This window comes from Marmota marmota, unplaced genomic scaffold (assembly GCF_001458135.2).
Source record: "Marmota marmota marmota unplaced genomic scaffold, marMar, whole genome shotgun sequence".
Lineage (NCBI taxonomy): Eukaryota > Metazoa > Chordata > Mammalia > Rodentia > Sciuridae > Marmota > Marmota marmota.
Window position 1 is genome coordinate 40,910,994 of NW_026000037.1, and position 15,831 is coordinate 40,926,824.

General features: G+C 39.2%; 1 protein-coding gene across 8 annotated transcripts in view; it reads left to right on the plus strand.

Annotated features, from left to right (window-relative positions):
• Positions 1 to 15,831, plus strand: part of Fmnl2 (formin like 2) — a 284,823-nt gene that overhangs the window by 52,639 nt on the left and 216,353 nt on the right. The window lies entirely within an intron of this gene.

The following is a 15,831-nucleotide window of genomic DNA, read 5'->3' on the forward strand; positions in this document are numbered from 1 at the left end:
AAAAAATAAAAAAAAAAATAAATATTATTTCTTTTTTTTTTAAGGATGATGAAGTGGTCAGATGTGGCATTTTCTGGCACATATTCTAAAAATAATGTGAAATGGAGAACATCACATGTTGATGTTTCTCTAAAAGTTGAATTTTGAAATGACAAGATAAGCAGGGCCCTGTGCACACAGATCCAGAGTGCTGAGTACTGCAGTTTATCTTCCTCCTCCAATTTTAAGACTATCAGAGGTTTTCAGTGGTCTTCGCTAATTCCTGCATCTGAAAGAAAATGAGTTGTAAAGGCACATTTGTATTCTGAGGTGCGGGGGGAGAAAGGATGGGTGCTTGGTAACAATGCTGAGGCTGTAAGTTGTTGGTGGTCTTGTTAGAATTAGGAAACTGTTTTGTCCCTAGCATCTAGCTGCTTGCATGGAGTTTGGGGGCTCTAGAAATATGTCCTTTTACTCCTTTTGTCAAGGTGAGGATGGCCATTATTATTATTAAAAAGAGGCTAGATTAGAAAGAGTTTGGGAAGTAAAGATCCTTCTGACATTTGACCCATCTCCATTCTGATCTCTTCCGAAGCCAGTTTTTCATCTGTCTTCTCTAGGAAGCTGATCTAGTTCCTGTCCTCCAACTGACCAGTACCTAGAATGTCAACAGAATGAGTCATGTCCCCAACATCCTGTCCTTGTTCTAGAGAAAGAGAACTGTTTGCCTCTGGAAATCACAGAACTTACCTCTATGGAAAAAACCCAAAGTAAGCATTGCTCCCACACACAATTTTCCTTCAATGACACCTTGTGATTTTTTTTTTCCTTGTGACTTTTAAAACAGGTTTTGGTTTTCCTGTGTCTACTGTGTGTGTCAGGTGACTGAGAATTAGAGTGCTTTGGCCATATTGGGAAAGAACCTTGGAGACCAGCTGATCCAACTCTGAAATGCTGAAATATAGTGATTTGAGGTCCAGAAACTGGTCAGTGATAATAAGAACTAACTAGTACCTAAGTCTTCTGGGTTCTGTGTCTTTGACTTTATGTTTTGTAGGAGGTTTCAGAACCTTTCACCTGGTGTGTAATTAAAAGTTCTATTATAGAATCATACTGATAGTGGATGTTTCCAACTACACATAGCAGTAAAATCATTAAGAAAGAACATATGACATACATTGAGTTGTTGATCAGAAGCTAAGGGAATGTAAATAAGTAAGAGTCTGATGCTTAGGACATTATCACAATTTAGCATTTAGATAGATTTTGGGCAAATCTTATTTCTTGGGACTTTGATCAGGAGAGGGCTGGATTAGACTTTTTAAAAATATAGGCTCTGAAATTTCATGATTTCTTATTTCTATGAATATATGTTGCACATTTTCTTCACAGTGATGCCAAATGTCTTTAATGTGTGTAAGTCCTTATCCTTTAATCCCAGTATTATAGAACATGGGTTTCATGTTACCTACATTGGCTTCGTTTTTCCTGTTGAAGAGGGAGCTATCTTAGTTTTGTGTTCTGAGTGAGCAGAGGTATAGAGTAAGCTTGTCCTGAGGCAATCATTCCTGCTCCATGAAATTAGAATTGTTGTTAATAATAGGGAAAAGAGGAAAGAGACTGGTAAGGTTTTTTCTTTGATGTGTCTGACATGCTGTTGGAAGGTATGAGGCAAGCTATCAAGGTGGTAGCTCCGTTTCTTCCTCTGGCCACTTTTGCCTCTTAAGTTCTGATTTTCCTGATGGTAGTAAGAATTTCTGACAAATGGTGTTTGCCTGAATGCTAATATAATTTTTAAAAAATATGTATTTATTATTTTTAGTTGTAGGTGAACATAACACCTTTATTTTATTTTTATGTGGTGTTGAGGATCAAACCCATAGCCTCATGCATGCTAGGCGAGCGCTCTACCTCTGAGCTACAACCCCAGCCCATTAATATAATTTTTATCTAATTAAATCATTGCTTTTGAAATTATTACCTCTATTTCACAGATAAGAAAATTTAGTCTTTAAGAATTTAGGTTACTTGCCCCAGATCATATTATAGACATAAGAATCTGACTTCAGCATTTGTATCCTTTGCCCTGCCACCGGTGCTGGGGATTGAACCCAGGGCCTTATGTATGTTAAGCAACACTGTCCCACTGAGCCGGACCCCCACCCTCAGAGCTCATATTCTTGACCATACCACATACTGCCTCCACTTTATGAGATGTCTCATTTACATTCCTTTCTTTCTAATTAGGAAGCTCATTGTTTTCTTCATATTATTTCTGGGTTCCTGGCACAGGACCATAACAGAAACATTTTTATTAATGATTTCAAGGCAGTGAATGAATCATGGGTGATGGTAGGGGGTGATTCTGAGTTACTCAGACTTACTTATCCTCATTCTGTTACTTTGTAACCTTGGGGAGAAAAAAGAAGAAAAAACATTAATTTCTCTAAGCATCAGGTCTCCCCCGCTTCTGTCCCCAACCCCCAAAAGCCAGAAAAAATATTATTTTCTGCACTGGGCTATGATAATTAGAAAAGAGTATATTAAAACTTTAGCACATGAAAAGCAGTCAATGAGTGGTTGCTTTTATATTTGTTTTGATACTAAATTAACATCTGAAAGAAATGTAATTCCTTTACTTTCTTTCTCCTCTAAGGAGAAAGTATGTCATTTCTCTGAAATGCCTGCTACCTTAGGGAGTTCTCAGTAATAGACCGAACACAACATCATGGAATATGAGGCTTTAATGTTATCAGATACGACTTTTTTTTTTTTTTTTTTTAATTCATCAGGAGAAGCTCCCCCAGCCCCAGCACTGGCAGCCTCGGCTCTGATCCTTTCCCCTGCCTTTTGACAGCAACTTCCTACAGGATTCGAATGGGGTGTGCCAAGCCCTGTCTCTATGCCTTTTTCCACCCACATTTCTTAGCTCACTGGAAAGGCCCCCAAGTTTTTCCATCTGCTGATTGTGGCCCAGTAGCCAGAAAATGGCTAGGTCATTAAAAGGAGGGGAACCATGTTTCTTCTCTTGTTCTTAAGCATTTTGGTATTTGAAGTTTTGTCTGCCACAGAGTCACCTGGTTCCTGCTGCTGCTGTGCCAACCATCTCTTCTCTGTGTCTGTACAAGAACAACAAGAGTACATTTTTCATAAGCTGGAATAGGCTTGTTCATCTGTTTCATCTTTCTTAGAAATAAAACTATTTGTTTTTCTTCAACTTCCTTGGAGAAATGAGTTTTCTCAGCAGAGTGAATATGATACAGGGGTGACTAATAAAAAAAAACACACAACACAACAGTCACTAGTGTAGTACCTGGCACATGGTAGACACTAAAGAGAGGAAAGAAACTGGAAATGACTATAGTCCCTGTAGTTCTACTGAGATGCTCACTATTTTGGGGGGAATGAGGGATCTGTATAGGATGAGAATTAGCTTAAGTAACTTAAGCAAATCACTTTGCCATCTTACTGAGTGCCATGTAGGGACTGGAGGGTGGAGGGAACAGAGGCTAGAGAATTTATCTGGGTAGACAGACAAATGTAGCTCCCAACTCAAAATAAGTCACATATTTGAAAATTACTTACCCTAGAATCTTGGGTGAGCTTCTGCCAGGAGAGTAATTGACAGATTTTGAGCAGTTGTGAAATATTTGTAGCACATGGGTCATTTTTATTTTCAAAGAACTTAATTTTCTCTCTCTCTCTCTCTCTCTCTCTTTCTCTCTCTCTCTCTCTCTGTGTGTGTGTGTGTGTGTGGTGGGGTTCAAGCTCAGGGTCTTATGCGTGCTAGGCAAGTATTCTCCACTGAGCTATACTCCCAGTCCTTTAAAAAAAAACACTTTTAAAGAGTTTTATTTTGTATTCTTCATCATATCCTAATGTTTTCTTTGAGTCTTTGTTGTATTATACTGCTTTAGAAAGAGTGAGTAAGCTTTACATATTGGTTTATAAAACATTTATGGATTTCAGGTCTCTGGGTAGTGAGAATTGAAATCACAGTATCTTTCTATGAGCCTTATATTTGTAAACCTGCTGACTTAGCATCCTTTTTTTTCTTCTTCAAGGAATAGACAATAACAATCAGATTAACTAGAATTTAGGAATTGTGTGAGGGTTGTGTGTGTGTTTTTGTTTTCTTCCTTAAAACAGTTTGGACTGTCAGATCTGGGTGAAATACTCCCTCTATGTTGGTTTCTGAAGTCAGTCCTGACTAGATGCTTAAAACCCAACAACAATTAGTTTGCTGGTTAAGAGGGAAAAGGGATTTGAAATGGCTTCATAAATTTCCTCTTGTGCTTTTAAAGTCATGAGTTAAGAACCTTTAATGAAGTGTTAATAGGCACATCCTTTCTTTCCTCACCCCTTACCTCATCTTAGAAACAAGATACTCAGGTGCTTCAAGGATATATAATTCCAGATGATTAGCTGAGCTCCACCCATGTCTGACTGCCATGTGTAAGGTTTGAAAAAAATTCGAGATTAGGATTAGAAAAATGGCAGTTACCAAAACTGCCTTTATTATAAAGCTGATAAAATATCACTTATTCTTTAATTTTCTTTAGCAGTGTTGCTTGGGTGAAGATGTACAGAAAGGCAGTAAAATCATGGCTCCCTGCCCTGAGCTAAACTATAGTATGGGAGACTTTTTTAGAGGTATAAAAAACAGGTCAGTTTTCTTCACTGGAGGAAGTTACATGATAGAAGTCATGGGAAAAGCAGAGTGTTTTTTAGTCTGTAGAAAAAGTTTCTCATTTCATGTGGGATATAATTGAGAGCACTACATACAGTTTATCTACATGGACCTGATTAATGCTGAGGCAGCTGATGACAGTGAAGCTTTGTCAAATACTTGGTACTTGTGTTTCTTCATTTAACCCTCACAATGATCATTTTCAGATGGTAACTTAGAGGAGTAAATAACTTGCTCAGACTATGATTTAGGAGTGGAGCTGGGATTTGAAACCATGATGCAACATCTCACGTCCTAGATGAAAAATGTTGATTTGAAAGTTACAGATCTGGAGAAGAAGCTGTAGGGGTAGCGATAATAAACAATAGGCTGCGTCTCAGTCATGTTTATGAGCTTTTCTTCCCAGAGTACAGCCAATAGCCTTTAATCAATGTTCATTTCATCTTTCAGCCTTCAGAAAGCAGCTGTTACCCCAAGTGCTTGCTGTTGATGTGCAATGCTGTTTGTGAGCACAGTGCTTTGTGCCAACTCTGCCACACACATGGGTATTAAGTCTAGCAGTAGCCAGTACCAACTTTCAGTGGGAACTCAAATTCACACATTATACAATCACATTGTCCTCTTGTGCAGCTAGAGATGGCTGACTGCTGTTTGCAGCAGAACAGCAACAGTCATTTATAGACAAGTCCTCTTTAGGAAGGACTATATTTTTTTCTGACTTCTCCAGGTCAACCTTTTAGAAACTCAAGGAGAGGCTTTTGGTCAGAGAGCATAAGGAATGGATGTGGCATTTTAAAAGCTAAGGTCCCAGGAATCTCCCAGCTGATTAAGCAACATGTAGCTGATCAGATTTCTAATGGACTCAGGAAGAATACTAGCTAAATCTTGAATTTGGTACTGTGACTTCAGTTGTGGATCAGCCACAGGTCAAGCTTGATTGACAGCATTCCTCCGTATCTATCCATGTTTTTTGGATTTGTTGGGACAGAAAGGAGGTGATCCCTTTTCTGCCCATTGTAAAAAGTAATGGTTGACACCCCATAACAAAAGGCAGGTTAATAAGAGAAATGCATAATGAATTTATTTGTTCATAGTTTTACGGGACAGGGAAGTCTTCAGAATGAGAACCTAAAACCTAGGATGAATATCCTATTTTGATGTTCAGGGTTCAACAAAGCATGGATAGCTATGCAGAAATATGATTGGACCAAGAATGTGTGATATGATAGAGTAAGAGGGAAAACCCAGCAAGTCCTGTTTGTTCAGATTCTTTTCAGCCTCTTAATTTTAGCATTTCTTCTTCTTAGGCATGGAACTTTCTGGAATGTAGGTTTTAATTTTTTTATGGCCAACTCTTGCAGGGAAAGGTCGGGAAAGTTAGGGTAATATTTTTATGTTTTATGGTAGGCCTTGAGGAAAAGAGGTTCCAGTTTCTAGGACCTGCGTTGGGGAAGAGGGATTCTAGTTTCTGTGACTTGCCCTAGGGGAGTAGGAGGGGTAAGAAGTGGGGCAGGAGAAGGTCAGAGATGACTTCCCTTCTGGGCTGCCTTTAAGGCTTTTATTTTGGGGTATTGTTTTTGGGGCCTCACATTCAATTAAGTAAAGTGCATAATACTTGATAGTGATAGTAAACATTTAAATGTTTTTATTCCCCTCTTGTTAGCTTTCTATTTTTTTCTGGATGAAAAGCTGAATCATTCCCCTTGATTCTCCACTCTTCTAAGGTGAGGCTTATTTTAATGTTTTGAGCCATGTGGCCTTGGTGGCCCGCTTGCCGACTGCCTGGGGGTTAGTTGGGGGAACTCTCCTAAGTCCCATTGCCTACAATTATTTCCCCTACCTGCTTACTACAAAAGCACTAAATGTAGTGGTAGCTGTTAATTAATTATCTCTAGTTAAAGAGCAAGCCACCTGGTTTCTGGATTACTTAGAGCCATACTCTTTAAAAATTTTTTTTTTTCTCTTTCCTTACTCCTTGCCCGTAGCAAATATTTTGGTTAGTTTTCATTTTGTTTCCTAAGGCATAGTCAGCCAAATATGCTGTCCTGAGGGAATTGAATAGAAGCAGATGAGATTTGTGATAAGGGTTGAGGAAAGACAAATTCTGAGAATAGAAAGTGAAATTGTACACCCTAATAAAAGCCTGAGCAAAACATGTGCCTGATAGTGTATTTTTTGGGATGTGCATCAGAGTAGTGGTGCATATTCTACCTACCACCAGTTGGGGGAAAATACTTTTGAAAGAAAGTAGATATTTGTTTAAGATAAGAAATATACTTATTCCCTTAGGAATCTGCCTTTGGGCCATTTTGGCTTAATTACTTATGCATTTCATTGCTAATACTCTTCTGAAAGAAGGGTATATGAAGCTGATCTAAAACTCAATTCCCTTTTCCTAAGAGGAGTTTACCTCATCTTGGGCTACGTAAGGAGCCAGCCAGCTATTTTTCTCCATCATCATAAGTAGGATTGCAGCTCAGCTCAAGTAGGGTTACCTGCACATGATAGACTGCATATATTATAGTGGTCCCATAAGATAACCATAGAGCTGCAGAATTCCTATCTAGTAATGTCACAGCTGTTATAGCATTGTCATAGCACAATGCATTGCTCATGTTTGTAGTGATGCTAATGTAAGCAAACCTACTGCGCTGCCAGTCAGGTGAAAGTATAGCACATTCAATTATGTAAAGTGCATAATACTTGAAAGTGATAATAAATGACTGTTACTGGTTTGTGTATTCACTATCTATACTATTTATTATTTTAAAGTATACCACTCCTACCAAACAAGGTACTTTAAAACGGCATGCTGTATGATCCTGGCAACAGCTTCATACATCTGGTGTTAATTGTGTCTCTCGATTGCATCAATAGGCTGTGTTCAATGCTTGACCATATAGGTTTGTCTAATTACCCTCTATGATGTTTGCACAAGGATGAAATTGTCTAGTGACACAGTTGTCAGAACTGTGAAGATGATGCAAAACCGTATTGGGAAACAGCTCTGGTCATTTGTAATAGCTAGGGTCTAGTGTTGTCTGTTTCTAGCTCCATTTTCATTTCATTTCCATTAAATTTCATCAAATTCCTAGCACTCTAAATGGTGTATTTTACTCAAATGACTTCCATGTGGCCAAATTCCTGGGGAATTGAGCACATGGTATCCTTTTATATGATGTCTAAGGTGACCTTGGTACCCTTTGGACTTTTTAGCTTTCATTTGAGATTGTGGCAAATTCCTCAATGAAAAATTCTAAGTGAGCAGGCATATATGTTAGCCTTAGTATGTAGCTTTTATTATGTGAGGAGGTGACCCCATTATGGTGGCACTACAATTGAGATCATAAAAACATCCCAAGTGTCATTTAGAAGTCAAATGCTAGGTCAGATACTTATTTTGGGCCATTCTTCCTCTTCCTTATCTGTACTCCTAGTATTTCATCCCCTTGAGTGCTTACTGTAAACTTATTCCTTTACTGTGTTATCACTCATTAAAGTCTTTCTTCTCTGGGGCTAGGGGTGTAACTCAGTGGGAGAGTACCTGCCTAGCCTGTGTGAGGCCTTGGGTTTTATCCTTAGCACCCTGCATGTCTCCCTCCCTCTCCCCCAATGTCTTCTCTGGCCTGTATAAATGAGACTGGGTCTTGCCCCTTTGTATTGTCTCTGAATTTTTGGCAGGTGGCATTTGGAGCCCTGTGAAGGCTGTCCTTGTGTATTGTTTTTATAAGCTTAATAAGGCACAGAAAAACTGTCAAAAGATAGACTTTCTCCCCAGGGTAGAAGGAAAGAGTGGATAAAAATTTTACAGTTTCCATATGAATCTTATTTGAGTGCCCTTTAGAGGAGAGTATTATTTTATTTTAAAATTTGTACCAAGGATTGAACCCAGGGGCATTTTATCACTGAGCTACATCCCCAGTGCTTTTTATTTTGAAACAGGTCTCACGAAGTTGCTTAGGGCCTCATTAAATTGCTGAGCTTAGCTTTGAACTTGCAATCCTCCTGCCTCAGCCTCCCAAGCCTCTGGGATTATAGACATGTGCCACAGTGCCTTGTTTTGATTTTTCTTTATAGTGGAGAAAATTTATCATTCTGAAAAGATGATCAGAGAGCCAAACTAAAATGCAAACTTTTTTTGTATCTCCTTTCTTAACCAAGTAATCAACTGTTTTTATTGCCATTAAGTTGTACCATGTGAACTTGCTGCTGTTGTGGGTTAAAAATGATTGAAATGGGTGATTTCATGGTGATAAGGAAATCAAGTCCCAGGAAGGCTGATCTGCCCACCTCATTTCTGTCCTTGAACCAAGTAGTCAGAAAACAAAGACAAAACTATTTTTTTGATTCTACCCTTTTTCATTTACCTCCCTACCATCCTCCTGCCTTTTCTCATATATATATATATATACTTTTTTTTTTTTTTACATTGAAGAGTTAACAGATACAAAGTAACAAAGGCTATCTTTGTAAACGGACAAGTCAAAGTGACTTATTTTGGGGGGTGAGCAGAGAATAACAGAACCACTGTCTTTCAACAATTACACCTGGATTTTAAGACAAGAATACAGTTGAGCCAATCATAGAAATGAGTGTATTTCTACACCAATATTTAGTTGTTTGAGTTACATTTGGTTGTCTTTGAGATGCATGGATTGTGTTGTTTTTTCATTGCATTCCTGACATGCTTTAAAAAAACTACTACAATCTACTGTAGTTGATTGATGCAGGGAAAGTTTGCTACACCTAACAATAGCCCTTCTCCATGAAACACTCCATTGATACTCTTAGAACTCATTATTGCTAACCAAACAGTAGTGGTTTTATTACTGTACTAATGGAGCCTGGTACTTGGAGTCAGGGGTATGGGGGAGGAGGAGAGGGTAGGGCAAGGAATGTGGGCAGGATAAGTGGGTTCCTTTCCATGATTAGTGATGTTCCCCAGAAAAGTAGTTAGGCAGTTTCCAGTAAAACAGTGTGATAATCTAGATACAATGCAGGGTCCAATGTGCATATGCAAGGATGCACTAAACGAATTATTTCTAGCAGGAAGAAACAAGGGCTTTCTCAATAAAGAATCAGCAAGACGGCTGAGTTTTCTGTGGCCTTTTCCAATAAAGTGATTTGCTTTCCCAACAGTGCATGGAGGCGAACAAATGAGTTTTGAAAGATATGGATTCTGATGGATGCAGAATTAGAATCAGTTTGGCAGGCTCCTCATTGCAGGCACAAGATAGTCCTAAGTGACAGCTTTTAACTTCTTTCATGCTTCTTGTAATGTGCTTAAGTCCTTCCTTCTTCCTTCTTTTCTATCCTTCCTTTTTCCCTTTGCCTTTTTTTTTAAAATTTTAAATAGAGTAGTTTATCTGTTTACTTTTAGTGTGATTACTGATGTAGATGAGTTTTTATCATCTATCTTGCAACTTGTATTGTGTTTAATCTGCCTGTTTCATGTTTTCTCCTTCTTGAATCCTTTTAGATTAAGAAAAAATTATTCCATCCCTCATCATCTGTGAACTTATTAACTACATATTCTTTAACCCTCTTTTATTGGTTATTCCACAAGTTATAGGATGCATGCTTGACTTACTATAGTCTGATTTCAGACTTCTCTTAGGTTTGTTTTTGCATATTGCTTTCATTTGGAAAAGCACACCATTCTTAGTGACCTTCTCTGGCAGTGGAATGTTTTTTTGAATCAGGGATTGAATTTAGAGGCACTTGCCCACTGAGCCACATCCCAACACACACACATACACACACATATATGTATGTATGTATATATGTATATATATATATTTTAGACACATGGTCTCACTAAGTTGCTTAGTGCCTCACTTTTGTGAGGCTGGTTTTGTTTTGTTTTTTAAAGAGAGAGACAGAGAATTTTTTTTTAATATTTATTGTTTAGTTTTTGGCGGACACAACATCTTTGTATGTAGTGCTGAGGATTGAACCCGGGCCGCACGCATGCCAGGCGAGCGCGCTACCGCTTGAGCCACATCCCCAGCCCTGTGAGGCTGGTTTTGAACTTGAGATCTTCCTGTTTCAGCCTCCCAAACTGCTGGCGTGTGCCACAGCTCCCAGTGGAATAATTTTATCCTTGTTTCTTATGTGATTCCTTCCCACAGGAGCTCTTACTTGTACCTTTTATCAGAGCTGCTGCCCAATGTCACCTGCCCTTGGAAACACCAGTCAGAAATAAACATCCCCACCATGGACTTGTTAGCTAGAATAAGGCTGGAAGCTTTCTAGTCTTCCTTTGAATCAATCTCTTACAGCAATATCTGTCCTTCCGCCTTCCAGCAAGATACTGGTACACAGTAGCTTGTAAATGGAGGTTTGAATGACCAAGCTCACCTAAACCAGATGCTGGAACACACCTCAGGGCAAAAGCTGGAGAGTTTTAGCTTATTTTAGGTAAATTCAAGTCTTTCAAACTGTAGCTTCTGCCAGTCCCTTCTAGTTGATTCTGTTGAATGAAGATTATTCTTCTTTTCCTTACTTTGCTACCTACCACTCTCATGCACTTTCACCTTACCTGTCAGCTATAACTGTATATACCTGGTCACTCACTGGTTGCTACCTGTAATTCTGTTATAAAAACTTTATCAAGTACAAAATCCCTAAGTATCTAGTAACTGCCATTGTTTTTCTGGGGAATGTAAGGAATATGCATGGAAAGATTGTGTGGAAAGACCCTTGAGTTCTTCTTGGACTTATTGAACTTTGTGTGCCTGAGGCATGTAAAATACCATAAAATATCTTAGCATAGGTTGAACTGCTCTGCGAGCCACTCATATTTAGCCAGCCTGCCTTCCTTCCTTCCTTCCTTCCTTCCTTCCTTCCTTCCTTCCTTCCTTCGTGCTAGGATTGAATCCAGGGCCTTGTGCATGCGAGGCTCCTCTACCAACTGAGCTATATCCCCAGCCCCTAGGCCATTTTGAACTATAAGAAAACCCACAGCAGAAGTGTGGACCTTATCCCTTGTGGCATTCTGTCAGTTCTTTTATGTTGTATGTGTGTTTTTTAAACACCCACTTCTCAATGATGGGGGACCATTTTGGATCTCTCTGGTTCTTTTCTTGGAGGTGGCATGATCCAACCAGAATCAGCTTACATGTGTCAAGTCCCAGAATTCCTCATCCTGCTCTGCTGCTTTTTGTACCTGTGGTTTGATTATGCTACTTCTTCAGCCTTATCTATGCAGTGAGGATGAGAACAACTTACTTCACAGGCTTGTTGTAGGCATAAAGTTCCTAAACATGTTGTGAAAAATGTGAGTTACTGAGCATTCTGTTTCCTTCTGCCGGATGTTCCCATCTGGGCCCCTTTGGATAGGCATTCCTTAAGAAGGGCTTACTAACATTTATTTTTGAGAAGGGAAATATTAATATTGAGTTTGAGAGAATCCGTTTTTTCCCTCTTATCTATGTTGTACTTGGTATCTGTTCCAGGGATGTTAAATTTGTTCCAAATGAGCCAGTTTTCAAGTTCCATGCTGTCTAGTAGAAGTCAGAGGAGATAATGCTACCTTTAAGCACTGTAAATTTTCAGAGAAGAGTTTTCTCAACATACATTAGCAAGAAGTTGTTTTCTTAAACAAATGCACCCGGTCAATGCAAATTGATTCTTCAAAGAAATATCAACCACAATTTCTGCCAAAGTGAATGTGGTCACTAGGGGCAACAGTAGCAGCCATCTGTATCCAGGCACGTTCAAGAACTGAATTCATATGCCCCTTCCTAGGGCTGCCAGCTAGTGTGAAGTGTGGCATACAGGCAGTGAGTGGTCAGTGTTGGCCTGACTGGGAATTGGAAAGTCCCCATTTACTGGAGCATATGCCAAGCATGGATGAAGGAGAGCTTTTCAGGATTATAATGCAAACTGTATTTTGAGAGTCTGCCCCTCTTCTGCTTCTTGGGGCCAGTGATTGAGAGGGATAGTTTTATAGACATCTTGCTTAGTCCCCAGAGGCACTATTAGAATTGTTTCCCCATAACCATAAGAGAAGAGGTAGCACTTGTCTTACCAGGATACCTGTGGAAGCTGAATGTGGATGCTGCCAGATAGGATACCTCATGGGATAGAGCAGGGGTGTTAGTATATTTGTCACATTTGAAAAATTGACTTGAGAGTGAGGTTCACTTTTATTTCAGCAAGATTGATAGATAATGACAGTAACTAATGACTGGTCTTTAATTTTTAAGAATGAATCTGTTTTCTAACCTCCATAATGAACTGCAACAAAGCTTAGCCATCACTAGAGAGGGCTGGCTAGATGTTTGGCTAAGTCTGTGAAATCCCAGTTTGTCTAATAGTAATAGTTGAAATGAAAGACTAAAGCTATAATTGAATCTGTTGGACGTAGACTTCTTTCCATGGCTGAGCTGAACCTCTTTACAAATGCATTGCAGATGGAAGTGCCTGAATCCAGAGTCATCCATGCTGACTTGTAGCCAAGCCAACACTATGGTACTTCTGTAATTTGGAGGAGACTCTGAGATTAGATTTTAACTGCTATATTTAACTTTTAATTATACCCTATTGGGAGAAGTTTTAATTTCCCAAGTGTTATAGCCAAGGCATGAAGATGTAGGTCAAGTGGGCTAATAGAATTAAAAAGAAAACAACATAACAAACTCCAGAATCTGCCAGTTGCATCTCAGGTAATTATTTAGGGCAGCCTATAGTTACTCACCAGTATGAAATTTCACTAGTTTAGAATAGCCCTAGTGTCTCCTAAATGGACAATGTGCTTCCAAGGCCGACTTGAAACAATGAGGTTAGACTTTAATTTGCAGATCTTGGTAGTCTAGCCTTTAGGGAACACAGAGTTGTCTGAGCAAATATAAGGTAGTGCCAGGTTCCTTAAGCTGAAGATAAAATATGTGAGTCTATTTGTAAATCTGGATGAATCCTGCCCATCTTCTGCTTCTTGGGGCCAGTGATTGAGAGGTGACTGAGATTGAGAGGTTTGTCTTAAACTTAGCTTGGAGTCTCCAGATATAGACTCAAGGCTCTAGCTTAACTAAGAGTTCCTGAGTTTGAATAATGTTGATGTTTACAGAGAGTCCCTTGGTTTTTTTGTCAGCTGACTGTTGAGCAGGGAGTCATCCTTGCTGCCAGTTAGACTATGAGGGTGTCAAGCAGTGATCCAGGTCACTGGATCTGTTGGATGTGTATATACAGAGTTGTTCCCATGATCTGTGCATGCATATCTAGGATCATCAAGGCCTTGGAGTATAGGACTGGGAGGCTCATTTTCAAGGCAGAATATTAGAAGCGAGGAAACATGGGCACATGGTACATCTCTTCTTTTGTTCTGCTCCCATCTGTGTTAGCTTGCTGCTGCTCTGATACAGCCTTACCTTCTGTGTGCCTCATTGTATCAGTGCTGAGAAGCCCACTGGACCTGAACTATTGTTTTGGTTTGACCTGTCCTGTCTGTGTCTTTGAGCACCAGTGAGTGTGAATAAATGCATTGATTTTTAAAAAAATTATAGCAGCTTCTCTGGAAGCATTGGCGCCTAGAGAAGTCATCCATCATTTCATTGCCTGTATTGTGACTTCTTTTTCTTTTTCTGTCATTTTTGTAACTGTGGAAAAAGTGATATCAAGTTTAACCATTTTAGCCATTTCTAGGTGTGCAATTCAATGGCATTAAGTCCTTTCACATGGTTGTGCGACCATCACCACCATCCATTCTCCAAAGTTTATACTCGACCCAGTCTGTACCCATTGAGTGCTAGTTCCCCATTTCTTTCCCATGAACCGCTGGTAACCTCTATGTCTGTCTGTCTGTCTCTCTCTCTCTCTCTCTCTCTCTCTCTCTCTCTCTCTGAATTTGCCGACTCGATTTCACATAGGTGGAATCATGCAATGTGTATCATTTTGTTGTCTGGTTTATTTCACTCAGCACCTTGTTTTCAAGGTTCATCCATGTTGAAGCATGTGTCAGAACTTTCTTTTCAAGGCTGAACCGTTCACCATAAGGCTATACCGTGTTGGTTTATCTGTTCATCTGCTGATGGACACTGGGTTGTTTTCACTTTTGGCCATTGTATATAGATAGCAACATGAACACTGGCATACAAGGATCTGTTTGAATATCTGTTTTTAATACTCTTAACTAGAACTGGAATTGCTGAATCATATCTTTAACTTTTGGAGGAGGCATCATATGGTTTCCTGCAGCGCTGTACTATTTTACCTTCCCACTAGCAATGCATGAGGGTTCCAGTCCTTCCACATTCTCATTCTTATGAGTGCATATTTTTCTCCTCCTCCTCCTCCTCCTCCTCCTCCTTCTTTTTAATAATAATCATTGCAATGGGCATGAAGTGGCATTTCATTGTGGTTTTGATTTTAATTTGTGCATAGTTTTAGAAGAATATTAAAACATTGGCACACACCTGTAATCCCAGTGGCTCAAAAGGCTGAGTCAGAAGGATTGTGAATTCAAAGCCAGCCTCAGCAACTCGGTGAGACCTTGTCTCTAAATAAAATATAAAGTGCTGGGGATGTGGCTCAGTGGTTAAGCTCCTCTGGGTTCAATCCCTGCTACTAAAAAACAAAAATGAAAGTTAAAACAGTGTACACAACAAAAATATAAAATAACTTCCTCCCAAAACAAAACAAAAAAACCAAAACCCAAACAAACAAAAAACAGTGTATGTGCCAATTTCCATCCTGATCAGTTAATATTTTTCATGTTCTCTTTTTGCCTTTAAAATAACTATTTTAATTGCTTCTTTCTGGGATCTGTCTTGAAGTTACCATTTCTCTGAAGAAACAGAATTTGAACCAAGAAATGCAAATGGAAGGGGAAAAGAACTGGGTAAAACTGCAGGGTTTCTGTGGATCCCGAGGAAATTTGCAAACACAGGAGAGTCTGGTTGTAAGAGGCAAGTTTCTGGTGAGACAAAATGGATTAGACCAAGGCAAATGCTAGGCATCAAAAGTAAGATCATTCAATTTATCATCCTTTCCCCAAGGCTGAGACGTTTTTAAGTAGTTTGGAAAAACTTCCAAGGGAAAAGGCAAGCTTCAGAATAATTTAAAAACTTGTCCCCTGTAGGCCTGCATGCTAAAAGCTAGTTTTACCAAAAGGCTTAGGCAGTGGTTAAGCAAAAAAAAAAAAAAAAAAAAAAAAAAAAAAA